General features: G+C 42.6%; 1 long non-coding RNA gene across 1 annotated transcript; it reads left to right on the forward strand.

Moving 5' to 3' along the window:
* Window positions 1-2,842: 2,842 nt before the first annotated feature.
* On the forward strand, window positions 2,843-4,390 carry LOC133815912 (uncharacterized). The gene is made up of 3 exons (XR_009884902.1): window positions 2,843-3,011; window positions 3,092-3,166; window positions 3,635-4,390. It is a non-coding gene; the product is annotated as an uncharacterized LOC133815912 (long non-coding RNA).
* The last annotated feature ends 1,342 nt before the right edge of the window (window positions 4,391-5,732 follow it).

The raw sequence follows: 5,732 nt of genomic DNA on the forward strand, positions 1-5,732 counted from the left end.
GAGCTAATCAAAGAGTTGGCAGCATACTCAAAGGCAACGGGTCAGCAGTATGGATATCATGAGCTGGCGCTACAGCAAGATTGAGGTGCGGCGTAGATCTGGCATCCCCGATTATTTGTGAAGTCAACCACGCAATGTAAACGTGCGCATATCAGACATCACGTGTCTATTCCATTCCGGAATTCTCGGACACGTGGCATAAACGTGCGTGTTCAGGCACCCCACGACTGGTTTGGGCCATGCGGCCCATTATCTCCCCTTACCTATTGATTAGACAACACCTCATTGTCAGGTTTTATGAATTAATCATAAGTGTCACAAATATGACATGATGGGTAAGAAGGTCACGAGATGACCCCCTTTACCAACACCCAGATATCCTCTCTCTATAAATACCGAGACCCTGGACGTTGCAAGGGGTTAGGCGTTTTTATTGTAAAGATACACTCTGTAAGGAATACTCAAGAGATATCAATAATATTGACTGGTGGACTAGAGAGATTTTAACCTTCGAACCACCCAAAAGGAAAGGAGTGATAACCTTCCCACAATACTAATTTCGCCAGTGTGGAATATAAATATTTTCATATAACGGTTCATTATTTAGCACTAATCCATCCCGTTTATTCGTATAATTATCTGTTGCCGAAGAACCGCGTCAACAGTTTGGTGCTTTCATTGAGAGGATTTAGATTGGTGCTATTGCAGAAACCTGACCATGGTGGTTACTCGTTCGAGGCATGGTAATGAAGCGGATCAATGTGATGGGCAGGAGGCCCACCATGCCGCCATATCCAATGAAAAAAACCCCGAGGTTCAGCAGCGACCGGGAAAGCAGCCAATGGGCCAAGGAGACACTGGAAGTTCGGCACCCTGACCGCCAAATCCGAACTCGGATTTCTACACAGCAGTAGAAATGGAGAACGCACAGTTGAGAAGTCAGCTGTCAAAAGCGAACAAGCAAATCGAAGAGCTCTTGGCCCGGTTACCCCCTCTTACAACCGACACTAACGTCGGAAAGAGGCATAGTGGGGCTCATAGGTCCCGTCGGGATAACCGGTCCAGGCCCAACCGGTTAGTCAGAACCTCAAGTCCGAGTTCTACTCCCACGTCACACCACCACCAGGAAACTGTGTTTGAGGAGTTTCCTAGGGCCGATCAACAATTCAGCCGATCGGTCCGAACCTCAACTCCTAGCTCGATTCCACCCTCAAACGCACCTAGAAGGGCCCAAGGCAGCTCGCGAAGGAGATTCGGGGAGGGCTCGCGAAGACAGCTTGCTCTGGCCGGCCGTCCTGCACCACGTTCAGACCGCCGAGCGCAGGACGTGAGGAATGGTAGAGTTGAGCGGCCTCGACCTAGCTTGATCCACCCAGATGGGACCAAGATCGCGTCACCAGTTAGGCCTCCCCCGTCGCCAATAAGATACCCATCTCCTCCCCGTCCAGTCCGGGACATTCCGGCTCATGGGAACAGCAGGAGAAATCCTCCTTCCGCCGATCCTTCCCGTCGCAGCCGAATACACGGGGAAATCTTGGATCCTCACCCTCAGCAGCGGGCTTCGAGTTTTTCAAACGGGAGTTACTGGACCAGTAGTCATCGAAGTGGCATGTCCGGTGAAGACCTACGCCATCGTTTGAGCTCGGCACAAAGCCCTCGGGCCACCCCGAGGGCCGACCTTCAAGATCGCCTCAACTCACAGAGAGGACATCCAGCTAGAAATGGTAGTCATGCTCACCGAGGGGAGGGTCTGTTGGAAGTACGTGACAGTGGGAATGTCCCTCCTAACCAAGCTCAAGCTTCGAGGGACAATAACCCGCCTAACGCTTACAATGGAACTGGAGTTGTTCAACAGCCCCAGAACAACCAAGGAAGTAAGGACCAAACCCTAGAGAGTCTAGCTCAGATGGAGGAGCTGATGAAGAAGTTCTTATCGAAAAAGGGAAAATATGAGTACGATTCGGGGGACGAACTCGAACTCTTCGCCCCTAGCATAGTAGCCACGACGTATCCACCTGGTTTTCGTATGCCCCACTTGTCCAAGTTCGATGGAGACGGAGACCCGTCAGATCATTTGGGTATATTCAACACCCTGATGATGGCCCACAACATCAGTCCCGAGCTAAGGTGCTTGATATTTCTGTAGCACCCACATTATTTTGATAAATATAGCCAATAATCACATGATTGCATTGCATTACATATCATACAATATGTATAATTTGAGCATATGCATATTCTTATAAGTGTTCTCATGTATAAGTATAAAAGTTGTGTATGTGATGTTTATATGTATGCTCAATATTATTAATCTTGTGGCATTTGAGTTGTCTTTTATGGGTGTTTGATGTGCTCAAGATATAAGAAAGTATGAAAAATATGGACAAGGCATGGAATTAAGTGATGAAAGTGAGATATAGAAGGCAAAATAGGTTAAGTAGTGAAAAATAGTACAATGTCGATTACTAGTATTTCGGTGTAAAATTGAGTATTTATGGATTTACCAAATGTAATCGAGGTATGATTTAGGTCTCATTGATGATGTAAAAATGGTTTTAGAACCATTAGATCAATTCTTGATGGGAGGTATACATAATCAGTGGTATTGATGCAAAGTCAAAACGAGCTTAGCATAAGTGCGCTACGCTCGATCGGGTAAGCATAACTATTGGGTATGAAGTCATATGGACCTAAGGTTTGGTGTGAGTGTTTTACACATAAGGATAATAGGCCTAGCAGATGATTAAGTTGAAATTATTGAAGTGATAAGGTTTTCATAAGTCAAAAGGTGAAATGATGAGATGAAAGGTGTCAAATTTTGACAATAAGGCTAAATCATTGAAAATAAGGAATTTTCATCAACCTTATCACTTTGCACGACCATTATTCTGAAAAACAGAGAGAAAAGAAAACCAAAAACCATTTCTTGGCTGGTTTGAAGAAATTCTAAGGAGATCCAAGTGAAATCAAAGCCAAAGAAGTAGATTAAGCTTAGTTCTAGCCTTTTTATGGTAAGTTCTTGTACTTGGAAGTTAAACTATGTTTTTGAATTTTTCTGAGAACTTATATATGGTGTTTTATCCTTTTTAAGATATTTCTTGGGGTTTCCAAGTGGTTTGAGGTTTAGAAAAGCTTGAAGAGATTGTTTTCGCCGAAAAGTTGCTCGGTAAGTGAAATTTTGTGTTTTATGAGGTTTTTGGGGTTCTTGGAGTACAAGATGATTTTTGGTTATTTGATTGAGTTTATAAGAGAGTATATATGTTTATAAATGTTTGAATATATGTGGAGACTCATTTAATTTGGGTGATGATCTAAGAGATAAGAATTTTATCAAAATCGGTATATGATAACTTTATGATGAATCATGTTGGTATTTGGGATATATGGTTATGTCAGGTTAATTGATGTTGATTATTGGTGTATTTTGATATTTGAGGATAGCTAAAATTAAGGGGAAACTCTGTCAAAATTTCCCCAAATGTCTAAGATAAATCTAATGCTCGATCTAGGTGGTTTAATGCATTTTAGGCATGTTTTGGGTATGAAATTTGATATGAAGTTTTATGGGTATTTTTAAATGAGAGTTCAATGTATTACTGCCATAATTATGATGAGAAATCCATGCTATTTTCAGGATAAACACATCAATACCTAAGACACCACTTGTTACACGGTGAAATATATTTTGGACAAAAGGTAAGTAAAGTACTCAACTGCAACACAAGAATTACATGTTATGTGAAAGTATGCATTATATGAATATTTGTGAGTAAGTGGTATTAACATACATTGACACTTCATCATAAATTTGTATGCATGGCATAATAGTGATATGGTAAATTATTATATGATATAAGACCATGCATGATATTATGATGATTAATCATATGATGCCTTTGCAAGTTTTGTGCAACATAAGAGAAATTTGTAATAAAAAGTTTAAGTTCAGTGCCACTGTTTTGAAAAGGCAAATGAAAGTGTTAATAAGTGTAAACGGAGGCCTATAGTAGGCTTATAGTGGCTGCCCAATAATTTGGGCTAGGTTTTAGTGAACTAATTATGTTGTTTGCCATATTTCTGTTTTTATTTCTCCTCCATATGAGTTATTGTTATATGTATTGACACCACAGTGTGTGGCCGCCTTAACTCTTGAGCCTGACGGGGCAACGATGGAATAAGGTTTTTAATGTGCCCTACTGTGGTGATGGCTAGCCGGAGGAGAACCCATGGGATTTTATATTGTATGTGTAACAAGCCCTGCAGGCATTGACCAATTCAAACAGTGTGCACAATATTAAGGGGCCCAAAATTTAAAAAGAAGTTGTGTATGACCATTGATATTGGGTAATCATTAGCATTGCATGCATTACTTTGCTTACTGAGCTTTAGGCTCACAGTTGTCTTGTGTTGCAGGTAGAGAAATAAATATGTGAATGATATGAGGAGAACTGAAGCATGGTCCTGACCCTGATTTGTACATATGAACACATCGACATTTTTGTGGGTTATTTCAGTTATCAGTGAGATGTTTGTAATAAAGTGTGAAGTTATGTTTTGAAAATAAATTGGGTTATTTAATACTTATGTATAATATGTTTGAGACACACTTTATGTTTAATGTAAATAATGTGAAATAAGTTTTCAAGTTAAAAAAAAAAAAATATGTCCAGACTTCCGCAGAAATAAATTATGATATAGTTTTAAAACGTAACACCTCAAATATGGTTTTAACTAAAATAAGTGAGGGTGTTACAAGTTCCTTCCACCTTGACTGGGCCGGCCAGGCAATGGTTCAAGCAAAATAAAAAGCAGTCCATCAGCTCGTGGAAAACCTTTTCTGCTGACTTCAAGAGGGCATTCCGAGCTTCTCAGGCTGCCCACGTCAAAGTCGACACCCTAGCAAACGTAAAGCAGCAGCCCGAGGAACCTTTGAAAGCTTACCTGAGTAGGTTCGCAAATGTCGCGGCTTGAGCCATGGACGCGGACGATAGTTCCAAGCTTATGGCCTTGAGGAATGGAATCCTCGTTGGAGGCGGATTATGGAAAGAGATACAAAGGAAAGGTGTCGAAACCATGGACGAATTCCTAAACAAGGCCCAGGGATGGATAAACTTGGAAGAGGTGCGAGCATCGGTCGCGGGAACCAGCCAAGCCCCTGATCAGCCTGTTGGAGTGGGAACGGATGTCGTGAAAACGTCTCAAACCGTTTCACAGAATAACCAATTAGGTGGAGGCAAGAGAAAAGGGAGCGGCGAGGACGGCCAGCACGACCCAAAGAAGAACAAGCCCGTGGAAAAATTTAAGCCTGTCTACGCGACTTACACTGAGCTCACAAACACTAGGGAGAACATTTTCCTAGAAAACTCTGCCCGCCTTCCCTGGAAAAAGCTGGAGCCTTTGAAGCACCAGAAGGCCAAGAGGGACCCCTCCAAGTTTTGTCGATTCCACAACGACATTGGCCACAACACTGACGATTGTAGGCATTTGAAGGATGAGATCGAGACTCTCATCAGAGCCGGACCATTGGCCCAGTATGCACGGAATAGAGTTCCCGCCGGTCAACCGGCTCCAGAAGCTCCGGCAAGTCAGCCCGGGCTCCGGATAAATCAGGATACCCCTCCTCCTATGATAGGAGGAGAGATATCCACGATCTCCGGAGGCCCCCATTTGGCCGGCCCAAGCAGGGGTGCCCAGAAGAGATATGTTAATGAGTTGAAGGCTCATAATGGAAT

Source organism: Humulus lupulus, chromosome 2 (genome assembly GCF_963169125.1).
Source record: "Humulus lupulus chromosome 2, drHumLupu1.1, whole genome shotgun sequence".
Taxonomy (NCBI): Eukaryota; Viridiplantae; Streptophyta; class Magnoliopsida; order Rosales; family Cannabaceae; genus Humulus; species Humulus lupulus.